The sequence below is a fragment of the Scyliorhinus torazame genome, chromosome 22 (assembly GCF_047496885.1).
Source record: "Scyliorhinus torazame isolate Kashiwa2021f chromosome 22, sScyTor2.1, whole genome shotgun sequence".
Lineage (NCBI taxonomy): Eukaryota > Metazoa > Chordata > Chondrichthyes > Carcharhiniformes > Scyliorhinidae > Scyliorhinus > Scyliorhinus torazame.
In genome coordinates, this window is record NC_092728.1 from 53,505,218 (window position 1) to 53,518,754 (window position 13,537).

The following is a 13,537-nucleotide window of genomic DNA, read 5'->3' on the forward strand; positions in this document are numbered from 1 at the left end:
TTTGACTCTGATGTTCACAACCTGATGAGAAACATTGATAAAACCTCGAAGGAAGTTAGTCGCTGGATCTACATATTCAAAACCATTTCACCAGAGTTGGAAAACAGGCTTGTAGGATTTGACTATCTTGAACGAAAGAGACACGTGAATTTACCCTCAAGGGCACGTTGTTTGATTGAAAATGTTTTAATTTATTTGTTGATTCGAATCAATTGTGAGACGTGACAAACTAAAAGGACGAGCAATTTTTTTTCCCCCCCTCACAAGCTCAGCAGGAAGCAATTCTCTAAGTATCCGATCAAAAATGATGAAAAGAAAATAATGATTCACTCTGGATCAAAAGCAACTGCAAGAGGTTCAGTATTGATGCATGTGAAAACATCTAAGTTCCTTTTGAATCTTCATTGCAGTGGGTCAGTCATTCAGTTTCCATTGAAGAGTGATTCTTGAAGTTGTCTTAACTTTCTGAGTGAGTTTTGAATCCAAGTTTATTGAACTAAGTCTGGTGGATTTGGAACCAATATTCCTCTCTCACCTTCACACCCAATTTAAAGAAGCTTGGTCAGCAGTGGTGTCACGAGCCAGTCTTTGTGATGGACATTGAAGTCCTCCACCCAGAGAACATTCTTTTGTGACTTCCTCCAAATGGTGTTCAGCATGGAGGAGTATTGATTCTCCAGCTGATGGGGGGCACAAGGTAGTAATCAACAGGATATTGCTTTAGTTTGACCTGATGCCATCACTCTTCATAGGCCCTGACTCAATGGTGAGGACACCCAGGGAAACCCCCTATGAATTGTATAGTGTCACTACCTTTGATGGGTTTGTCTTGTCATGGAACAGGACATATTCAGTGATGATGATTGAGGAGTCTGGGGCACTGGTTCAATGGTATGATTGTGACTAGACTCTGGGCTAGTTCTCCCAACTTTGTAACATGCTCACAGATGTTAGTGAAGAGGACTTTGCAGGGTGCAAACTGATAACCACACAATAAGGGCGATTGAACCTTGCGCTGAAGGTTTAGGGGGAGAAATCTACCTCATGTGAATTGCTGTGAAGTGTCCAGATCAAATGACATCTGAATCATTGACCGGGATTCTCTACCAGCGGGAATCTCCGTTTTGCCGGTGCCTGGGGGTTTCCCGACGGTATGGGGCTGCCCCACAATGGGAAACCCCATTGACCGGCCGGTGTAACAGAGCATCCCGCCGGCGGGTCGGGGCGGAAATGTGGCGCGGCGGGGCGGAGAATCCCGGCCATTATATACACAGCAGTTTCCAATTCGCTAATGAAACTCAGACTGGTTCAGTCTAGTTGCCTGCTAGCCAGTCACATGGGTAGTTTAGGAGTAATCTCCACATTAAATATTCTTGAAAGTGAAATTCATTTTTGCATATGTTTGTGTGCACTTCAAATGGCACAAGCTTTTCCAGCGACCTAAGATTATAGCACTGTCAAGGCAGAAGACATTTGTTAACACAGAGCAACAGAACTGATGACAATGAGTCAATAATTGCAAGCTACTCATGGTTAGTTCAGTTATTTTTTTTAGCTTGTAAACAAAGTGAAATTATCCAGAGGTGCAAATTATGTAAAGCAAATAAAAACACATAGTGGGGATCAGGGGTTAAAAGAACAAAGAACAAAGAAATGTACAGCACAGGAACAGGCCCTTCGGCCCTCCAAGCCCGTGCCGACCATACTGCCCGACTAAACTACAATCTTCTACACTTCCTGGGGCCGTATCCTTCTATTCCCATCCTATTCATATAATTGTCAAGATGCCCCTTAAATGTCCCTATCGTCCCTGCTTCCACTACCTCCTCCGGTAGCGAGTTCCAGGCACCCACTACCCTCTGCGTAAAAAACTTGCCTCGTACATCTACTCTAAACCTTGCCCCTCTCACCTTAAACCTATGCCCCCTAGTAATTGACCCCTCTACCCTGGGGAAAAGTTATGGGGAGAAGGCAGGGGGATGGGGGTGAGAAACATATCAACCATGATTGAATGGCGGAGCAGACCTGATGGGCTGAATGGTCTAATTCTGCTCCTATGTCTTATGGTCTTATGGACTCAAGATGATTTTTGCGCAGGTACTTTGAATTAACTTCAAGTTAGCAGTAGATTGTACAGAATTGTCATAGCAGATGGATTTATGAAATCTCATGAACTCCCTTGTGGAAATAATATTGTTTGACTCTGATGTTCACAACCTGATGAGAAACATTGACAAAACCTCGAAGGAAGTTAGTCGCTGGATCTATATACTCAAAACTGTCATGATATGCAGACATGCACATAACGAGATACAGACAGGCAGCTAATGAACACAGAGAACAGGACATAACCAATCAGCAGGCAGAACACTTGGGGGTGGTTTCCCACTATAAAAGGCACGAGGCACTCACACTCCGCCTCTTTCCACTGGGGACATCTACAGAGTGAGTCAAGTGTATATATCACATAACACCTACAGCACGTGGCTGAGAGCTAGTCTGGTTCAGTCAGACAGAGTAATCACACTTAGGTTAGCCGAGAGTCGAACTCACAGAGAACCGTGCTAACTGTGTGACAGGTTCAATAAATCAAATTGAACTAACTTCAAGGTCTTGAGTATCTTTCAGTTATAGTTGCAGCCTGTGTTATCTCGGTGTGCTTAACACGACATGGCACCAGTAGACTGCTATCCCCAGGTGGGTTACCTCAATCTGTTCCGTGACGACCAGCAAATGTATCCCGGCATCATGGAGAAGATCCAGGCTTCTCAACAGCTGCGGATCTCCGGCAATCTTAGTGCCAACTGGCGGACTTTCAAGCAAAGGTTTCTGCTGTACATCGAAGCCTGATACAAGAAAGATCGCGCTTCTCCTCTCAACTGCGGGGGATCAAGCCATCGAACTCTTCAACTCGTTTAACTTCATCAAAGGTCAGGACAAGACAACATTTCAGACCATCCTGGACAAGTTTCCTAGTCATTGTGAAGTGGATACCAATGAAATCTTTGAGCGCTATACATTCCAACAAGGTAAAGATGAATCTTTCAACTCCTTCTTAACTAATCTCCGTCTACTAACGCTGTCCTGCAACTTTGGTGATATTGCTGACTCCATGTTCAGAGACCAAATCGTTTTTGGAGTTCACTCTGATGCTCTGAGAGGGCAACTCTTAAAAATCAAGCATATGACCCTGTCAGTCGCGATTGAAACATGTACAATGCATGAGCACGCCAAAAATCGGTATTCCCAATACAAATCGGCTGAAAATGAGAAACTTGCCTCCCACGAGGCAGAGAGTGTGCATCGCCCGGATGCAGCGCCTCAGCATTGATGAAAGCGGCCATTTTGCGCGCTCTTCCCGGAGCCTCACGCATGCGTGATGCGAATGGGATAACGAAGCGACCGATCACCACACTGCGCAGGTGCGAATGTCTGCTGACCGCACTGCGCATTTGTGACGACGCACGGAACGTAACGACGTCATGACGTGCCCGAACTGCGGCACCGCCCACTTAAAGAAACACTGCCCTGCAAGAGGCAGGCAATGTTTAAATTGCGGAATGCCTGGACACTAAGCAGCCTTGTGCAGGTCTGCACCACCAGTCAAGGGCCAGCGCTCCCAATTCCAACACAGGCGCGTTCGGAGGGTCCAAAAACGATCACAGGATTCTGATCGTGGCAGTACAATGGATCCAGAGGACGATTGCCTGGAGTCCCCCTACCATGTGGGCATCATTACCACACGTGAACATGCCTCACCGACATCATCACGGAGCATGCCCATCCTCCCTGTGGATTCTGCAGATGAATGGCATGCGGTGATGCAAGTAAATTAATGCTCTATCCAGTTCAAGCTGGACACAGGTGCTTCTGCCGATTTCCTTTCACAGGCAGATTTCAACTGCATCAAGAAGCCACCCAAGCTCCTTTATGAAGCCACCCAAGCCTGCCAGCTCCTGGACTATAATGGCAATAGAATCACAGCACTCGGATCCTGCCATCTGCTCGTCTCCAACAAGAGCATTCACGCAAGGCTAAGGTTTGAAATCGTCAAGCCAGACAGGGCCTCCCTGCTCGGCGCACATGCATGCAAGCTGTTAAACCTTGTGCAGCGGGTCTACACAATGGCCTCCCCCAACGTGGATCTTCAAGCTGGCATTGACGGCATCCTCGCTCAGTATCCGGATGTGTTTGACGGGCTGGGCACTCTGCCATATCGGTACAAGATCCTGCTAAGGCCTGATGCCACGCCTGTGGTCCACGCACCACACCAGGTCCCAACTCCACTGAAGGAGTGCCTGAAGGCGCAGCTAAAGGATTTTCAGAACCAGGGCATCATCTCCAATGTTACAGAACCGACTGACTGGGTGAGCTCGATGGTATGTGTAAAAAAGCCTTTGGGGGAGCTGCGCATCTGCATTGATCCCACGGATCTCAACCAGAATATAATACGGGAACACTACCCCATCCCGAAGCGGGAGGAACTCACAAGTGAGATGGCACACGCCCGGTTTTTCACAAAGTTAGATGCGTCTCATGGATTCTGGCAAATTCAGCTGGATGACTCCAGCAGAAGGCTCTGCATGGTAAACCTTATGGGCAAGTTTATCCCAAACACGGCCTCACATACAACGGCCCTCAGACACCGTGTGAAAAAGTCTACTGCCTTAGAGTGGCAGGCAGCTCATCAAGCAGAGTGGTTGGAGCTGGAAGCCAAGCTCACCGCTGCACCTGTATTGGCATTTTTTGACCCTGACAGGGAAACAAAAATCTCGACAGATGCGAGCCAGGACGGCATCGGCGCGGTGTTGCTCCAGCACGATGACACCTCATCCTGGGCTTCGGATGCCTACGCATCACGGGCAATGACACCCACCGAGCAGTGGTATGCCCAAATTGAAAAGTAATGCCTGGGCCTGCTTACCGGATTCTCAAGTTCCACGATTATGTCTACGGCCTGCTGACGTTCACTGTCGAGACAGACCACAGGCCTCTGGTCCACATTATCCACAAGGACCTGAACAACATGACGCCCAGGCTGCAGCGCATCCTCCTCAGGCTCAGAAGGTACGACTTTGAACTCATGTACACGCCTGGCAAGGAGCTCATTATTGCGGATGCCTTGTCCCACTCCATAACCTTGCCTGCTGAACCGCCGGAATTCATCCAACAGATCGAATCACAGGTGCAGCTCTGGGCCAGCAACCTCAAGGCGTCGGATGAAAAGGTGATTCGCATTCGCGACAAGACGACCAAAAACCCTCTTTTGCAGCATGTCATGCACCACCTCGCCAATGGCTGGCAAAAAGGGCAGTGCCCTCATTTCTTCAATGTGAAAGATGACCTGACAGTGGTTGATGGTTTCATCCCCAAGTTGGATGCATTGTCATTCCACTCAGTCTCCAGAGCTTGGTGCTCCAGCAAATCCACGAGGGACATCTGGCTGTCGAGAAGTGCAGGCGCAGAGCCAGGCAGGCTGTCTACTGGCCTGGGATTAGTCAGGATATCTCAAATATGGTCCTCAACTGTCCGACCTGTCAGCACTTCCAGCCAGCACAGAGCAAGGAGACGCTTCAGCAGCACAAAATCGTGACCTCCCTGTGGTCCAAGGTGGGCATCGACCTCTTTCACGCCAATGGTCATGATTATGTGTTAATCATTGATTATTTTTCCAACCACCCAGAAGCCGTGAAGGTCTCGGACCTCACATCCAAGACCATCAGCAAGGCCTGTAAGGAGACGTTCTCCAGGCATGGTATTTCACTCACTGTCATGAGTGACAATGGTCCTTGCTTCAGCAGCCAAGAGTGGTCAAGATTTGCCCAGTGATATCAATTTCATCACGTCACTTCCAGCCCACATTACCCGCAGTCTAACGGGAAGGTTGAGAAAGGGGTGCACATAGTTAAGTAGCTCATCTGCAAGGCTGCGGATTCTGCTTCTGACGTCAACCTTGCGATGCTTGCGTACCCCTCTGTCTATCGGCATGTCACCGGCTCAACTCCTGATGAACATGGACCTGCGGACGACTCTTCCAGCCATACACTTGCCTGATCTGGATCACCTCCCGGTGCTGCAGAAGGTGCAGAAACTCAGGAACCGGCAAAAGCAGGGCTATGATGCTCATGCCACTGATTTGCCTGTGCTATCCCTGGCGGATGCTGTTCGGATCAAGCTACCTGATCGAGGCTGGTCAGCTCCAGCTGTTGTTGTACGACAGGCTGCTCCTCGATCGTATGTTGTGCGAATGGCTGATGGCTCTGTTGTGCGGCGCAACAGAAGGACACTGCGCACAGTTGCCTGCCCGCAACCACATTCTTCATTGTTTCCATCTGTTATTGTACCACCTCCTGATACCTCGAACCATGAGGCCACCAGTCCGGCTTCAATCCCGCCTTTCAAGGCACCATCGTACCCACCACCACCTCTCTAGTGGTCGACCAGGATCAGATGCAAGCCCCAGAGACTGGACTTATGAACATTTGTTTTGTTTGGTATGTTCTGTTTTTGCACATTAGATACCAGTTTTCACATGTACATATGTTCCCGTCTGCCATTGTATGTAAATAAGTTCGTTTTTTGGCATACACATGTAAATACTTAAGCTACAGAAAAACATTTCAAAAGGGGAGATGTCATGATATGCAGACATGCACATAATGAGATGCAGACAGGCAGCTAATGAACACATAGAACAGGACATAACCAAACAGCAGGCAGAAGACTTGGGGGTGGTTTCCCACTATAAAAGGCACGAGGCACTCACACTCCACCTCTTTCCACTGGGGACATCTACAGAGTCAGTCAGGTGTATATATCACGTAACACCTCCAGCGCGTGGCTAAGAGCTAGCCTGGTTCAGTCAGACAGAGTAATCACACTTAGGTTAGCAGAGAGTCGAACTCACAGAGAACTGTGCTAACTGTGTGACAGGTTCAATAAATCAGATTGAACTAACTTCTAGGTCTGGAGTATCTTTCAGTTACAGCTGCATCCAGTTGCAGCCCATTTTATCTCAGTGTGCTTAACGCGACAAAATCCATTTCACCAGAGTTGGAAAACAGGCTTGTAAGGTTTGACTACCTTGAACGAAAGAGACACGTGAATTTACCCTCAAGGACACGTTGTTTGATTGCAAAAAATGTTAATTTATTTGCTGATTCGAATCAATTGTGAGACTTAACAAACTAACATGACGAGCAATTTTTTTCCCCCCTCACAAGCTCAGCAGGAAGCAATTCTCTAAGTATCCGATCAAAAATGATGAAAAGAAAATAATGATTCACTCTGGATCAAAAGCAACTGCAAGAGGTTCAGTATTGATGCATGTGAAAACATCTAAGTTCCTTTTGAATCGTCATTGCAGTGGGTCATAGTCATTCAGTTTCCATTGAAGATTGATTCTTGAAGTTGTCTTAACTTTCTGAGTGAGTTTTGAATCCAAGTTTATTGAACTAAGTCTGGTGGATTTGGAACCAATATTCCTCTCTGACCTTCACACCCAATTTAAAGAAAGAAGACCTGGTATTTATATTGTACTTTTAATGCCAAGGGCTGTAAAGGAAGAAATCAATAAGGGATTTACAATTATATAGGATGGGATTTTCCGCTCACACACCTTCCGCGCCCCCCCCATCCCGCTCTATCCCCCGCTCTCCCGCAGCGTGTTTTCGAGCAGTGGAGACGGCACATTTTGGCTGCCGACAGGGACATCTGGCCCGTCCTGCTGGCGGATCGGAAGGTACTGCTGGCAGGAAGGGCAGGAAATACCCGCCCGTCGTCTTTTCACAATTTCAGCGCATCTCAGGGTGTTTTAAAGTCAATTATGTACTTTTGACTGTAACATGGGGAAACATAGGGCACATTTTACAGAGCAAGCCCCCACCATGTGATTGTGCCCAGAACATCCCTCTTAATGGTGTTAGCTGAGGGATAAAGGTTTCTGGTACATCAGGACGACTCTTCTTCGCATTGTGCCCCGGAATCTAAAAGTGCTACTAATACCTTGGTTTAATGTTGCACCTGAAAGATGGCATCAGCAACTCGCAGTGCAGTGCTCCCTCAGTACGTACTGAAATGCCATCTCAGCTATTGTGCCCACATCCTTTCAATGGTAATGGACCTGACTGAGTCAACCTTTTCACTCAAGAGGTGAGAGTACGACCAGTGAGCCAAGACTCAAGACTGATTTATCATTGGCGGCACAGTAGCAGAGTGGTTAGCACTGCTGTGTTGGATCACTGTCTGCGTGGAGTTTGCACATTCTCCCCGTGTCTGCGTGGGTTTCCTCCGGGTGCTCCGGTTTCCTCCCACAGTCCAAAGATGTACAGGTTAGGTGGATTGGCCATGCTAACCTGCCCCTTAGTGTCCAAAGGATAGGTGGGGTGACCGGGATATGGAGGGGGAGTGGGCCTGGATGCTCCTTCAGAGGGTCAGTGCGGGCTCGATGGTCCGAATGGCCTATTTCTGCACTGTAGGGATTTTAGGATTCGATGATTAACCATTTATCTGACTAATGGTTATTTCAGATACAATTGGACCATTTCCATTTTGTTTTATTGTTTTCACACTGAAGCATAAGCTGCAATGTTTCTGTGGCCGTACAAACGTTTTCCTTGCTGCTTGGAAGGACAGTCACCCGCTCCCCGTACATTGGTACTGAGGGGAGGGTACCCTGTTTCTCCAACACAAAATTAGTGTTTGTACCGTTTGACCTTGTATATAATTTTACTATTTTAATAAAAAGATATGGAAGGACTGTCCCTTTAACCATTGGGAGATATGGGGTTGGGGTGGGGGAGGGGTCAAACAGGTGCCGCCACACGCTGTGAATTTTCATTTTCTGCTGTTGCTCAAAAAAAGTAAATCCTTGCTGCATTACGCATCCTTCTTTCATTTAACTCAGAAGAGGCTGCTTTATCTGTATTCTGATGCAGAATATTTAGGTTGAGCGTTGATACATTCTGAGAGATGTCATCCTTACCTCAGCCGATCGCTTCCTTTGCGAATTCAAGCTTCGAGTTCATTCGACAGGGATTCAGCCTTCTGACGGAAAACACTCTGAACAACTTTTCCAACCCGTAGAAGGTGACTGTGTATTAAAGAGTACTCATTTTCCCATGATTTTGTAATTGTCTTTGTGATTTTTAGAGCCCACTGGCAGAATTGTATCACAACAGCTCCGCATGCAGCAGGGAGGCTTGGAGTGGATTGGAAAACTCTTGGTTCTATCGGCTTTCCTGAGGAACAAAAAAGCAGACGAAATATGAACAGTGGAACCATATGGCTCCTCGAACGTGCTCCGCCCTTCAGTACAATTATGGTTGATTTTCACACTTGCTCAGCATCGCCATTGGTTTTCTGAGAGAACAAGAATCCATCAATCTCAGCCTTAAATATGCTCAATGATGGCTACACCCTTCAGCGGTATAAAATTCCAAAGATTCACATCCCTCTGAGTTAAGAAATGTCTCTTTGTCTCAGTCTTAAATAATTGGTCCCTTATCCTGAGACTTCGCTCCCTGTATTATAGATTCTCCAGACAGCGGAAGGCATGTCGAAGTGTCTACACTGCCAAGCCCCTTCAGAATGTTTTAATGAGATCGTCTCTCATTGTTCTGAACTCCAGAGACTACAGACCATTTGCACATCTTAGGTTTCGCACACGTCCTTCAAGGATGAGGGAGAACTTGATGAGAGACAGGAGGCGATTAAGCCTTGGAGGAGACCGAGCACTCATCAGGATGCACGGTCACATGACTCGAGTGCACTCTCCAACAATACAGACTCACATCCATACTTCAATGGACACTGCATCAGAGATAGCTAGGTTGCCACATAGTGGGCACACATCACATGAGCAGGAGAATGTTTTGGAGACAAGGTGTAGGAATCTACCGTGCGGTTTAAGTGTAGTCTCGTATACACTTCAAAACTCAGTAGAAATTTAAGTTACATTTCTCGGATGCAAAATAAAAATATTTTATTGTGTCTATTGATTATAATTGAGAGACTGAAATCTTCTTGTGGTTACAAATCAAATGTTCTCAATAAAACCCTTGGCAGCAAAAGACTTTAAGAGATATAATTGGCTTTTAATGGTTTACAAACAGATTTAACTTTCAAAATACAGTAACGGTTTCTTGCTCGAAGCAAAACAGCTTGCGCAGACTTTAAGAGTTAGATTGGAAATATGAAATACAAAATAAGGATAGTGAATAGTTAGGTAAAAGGTATAGAGTGATCCTGGATGCAAAATGGCTGCCCGGACCTCTATCTTTATGGAAAATCTTATCAGTCTGACTCCATCTGTCCCTACCCCTGTAATGTGCTGATTGGCTTGGATGAGTCTCAAATGCATTTGGTTGGATGGTTAGTTGTCAATCATTAATATGCAACATAATTATGAATATGTTGCATTTTTAGATGTTTGTGTGTGTTGGAATGTGATCTACACTTTTAATCAATTCTAGCTTTTATTGGTTTTACTGCTGACTGCACTATTATCTGTATTCTGAACAATGGTGGATTCATGTAGCCATGGTGCTTATTTTGACCTTCATTGAATTGTTTCATTTGCTTCTAGTTAGACTGTAGAAGTTTCAAATCCATGCTTTCATTATTGCAAGCTGTGTTTTTTTGTAATCTAAGTTATGCTTGAAGTATTATGATGAAATCCATTTTAAAATCGATTTTAAACTGGGCTTTAGTATTTACATTAAAATGGATAAATCAATGACCCTTTTACCTATCAGAAATAGCTGGTTCCCTTCAATCCTATGTTTGATAAATCGGAAGATTAAGTGAAATATGTCATAATAAAATAAAAAGGAAGGAGAAATGCGATAAGATAGGTAAAAGTGCAAAGAGGAACTCATTCACATTGTCTTTGATGGTTTCTTTGTTTGAAAACAACCTTCAACAATAGAGCGGGCAAGCATTGCATTTCAAGCATTACAGCAAAAATTCTTAAAATTCTTAATGAATTAATATTATACAATAACAATTAATCAATTAATTGAATTTGATTCTACTGATGCAGTATTAATCTTTTCGCAATATGTTAGTAATACAGTCAAACAATTGATAGGTTAGTAACAGTTCAACAGTAATATTGTAGTTCTATTTCATCTAATGGTGGTGCAGTGGGGTTAATGTGAATCATTCTGATTGTTGGGCCCCTGCGTTTCGTGAATAGTTGGCTTACACATTTGATCACCAGGAATGTCATGTAAATGATGAATCCTGCTACACAGAAGAAAAAGATTATTCTTACTGTTGACATTCCTGTGGGCCCCAACTGTCGTGTTAGGTACACTGGTCTAACACTGGCTGCAACAGGAAGCAGCTGTGATCAGAAAGATACTCCAGACCTTGAAGTTAGTTCAATCAGGTTTATTGAACTAATAAAACAGTTAGCACAGTTCTCTGTGAGTTCGACTCTCTGCTAACGTAAGTGTGGTTACTCTGTCTGACTGAACCAGACTAGCTCTTAGCCACGAGGTGGAGGTGTGAGATTGCAACAACACCCTTGACTGACTCTCTAGATGTTCATCAGTGGAAAGAGGCAGAGTGTGAGTGCCTCGTGGCTTTTATAGTCAGATCCCACCCCTGAGTGTCCTGCCTGCTTATTGGTCATGTCCTGTTCTCTGTGTCCATTAGCTGCTTCTCTGTATATCATTATGTGTGTGTCTGCATATCATGACACCAACCACCCGCAAAGTTTCTCCCAGATCGAGGTATCTGAGGGTGTGTCAAGCTTTCTGACTTCCTTTTGAATGTGTGCTGCCAAATCTTTAACTCCTTTTGAATTACCTGGAATAAAAGTGCAACACTCTGCACCAATCAGGGCGCAGGTGCCACCTTTTTCGGCTAGCACATTGTAAAGTGCCATTTGATTTTGTAGTGCCACGGTTCGAATTGCTCGCATTTCGTCAGAGATTTTATCTCGAGCAGTGGCGGTATATTCAGTTACATCTTCTATCATGGTTGTGATTTTATTTAGTTCGTTGGCTACCCTTATTTCCCAATATAAAGGAATAATTTTAGCATAGATTGTGTCTCGTGTGTTTATTTCTTCGAGCGGGAAGTCCTGATAGAGAAGGGAAATGACTTAGTAAAAATTGATAAGTTGCTTAAAACATTGATATACTGATTAAAAATTGATATCATGATTACATAATTCAGTAATAAATGATTAATAATAGTAATTTCATGTCTACAAATAAATGATTATACAGCAAAATAACTGAAGTTGACTTTATGATTTAGTAATAATTGGTGAAATGATTATCAAAATTGATTATGTAATTCAGTGATAAAATTACTAATAATAATTCACTAATAAATGAATAATAATGCAGTAAATAATAGTTCAACAGAAACTTTCCATTTTGATGTTATTGGTTAGTGGTACATATGAATTAATATGAACCATGTGGATTGGTGGGGCACTACGGGTCGGCATGCATTAGCCAAAGTATCTGATCAGCAACATTAGTACCTAAATGATAAGTCCAAATATGCAAAATAGGAAAAGTCCCTGAATGATGTTAATTCCTGTGCCACCCAACCATCCGGAAAGCCAACCCCAAAGAGTGTAATCAAAGGGTTGGTCAATTTAAAAAAAAACTTTGTATTGGATGTTATTGCCAAGTCTTTGACATCTTTGGATTATACACAAAAGCCTGTTGAAAGGGTTAATTTCCCTGCAGAAACAAAAGGGACGTATAATGGATGGATAACTTGGAATTATGCCATTTGCATCTCTATCAACATTTTTCATCACCCAAATGGACTGGATTGCTGCCAAATTCGCTTCATCAACTGTCTTAGAATGGTGTGTTTTGAAACATAGATTTGCTTTTCAAGCCTCTGTCTGGGTTTTAATCTCTTTTAAAAAGAATCAGAGTTTTTTTAAAACAGCTTCCACATTGTCTGAAGTTTTAATTTCCAAGCTAATTTTAAACATTTATTTTAAAATATCAAACACAATAACTTTATTGAATATATGACTGAATCAATCTTGCGCAGAATGAACTTGGTTTTCTGTAGATGAATTTGTCGCCTCTGTTAAAAAAAGCACAGCTAACAAGATTTGTTAATTTCTTATAATTAATAAAGCAACATTCAAAATAATGACAGTTTTTCTTTCTCAAGTTAACAGTTCTTGGCAACAAAATATTTTGTTGCGTAGCTTTCGCCTTTTTGGTGATACGTGTCTTGGGGAGTATCCCTGTAGCCAGGAGGCGGGTCTTCATCGTAGGAGTCCATTTTGTAATCGTGAAATCTGAAATTCGCAAAATGGCCATCTTCAACACAATAAAGGAATTTCATATCTTTTCTGGAATTCTTTTTCGGAGTGAGTACATGGATCGGATTTGTTGTTACCAGAGGAGGAGAATCTATGATTGATGTGTTATTTTTAGCAGTTGCTGTTTCGGACTGGGACTGAGGTCTGGGTAGGATCACTTTTAAAGCTGCAGACAGTTCTGGAAACCAGTGACAAAATGGGTTTTAAATGATCCGAATGCATTCA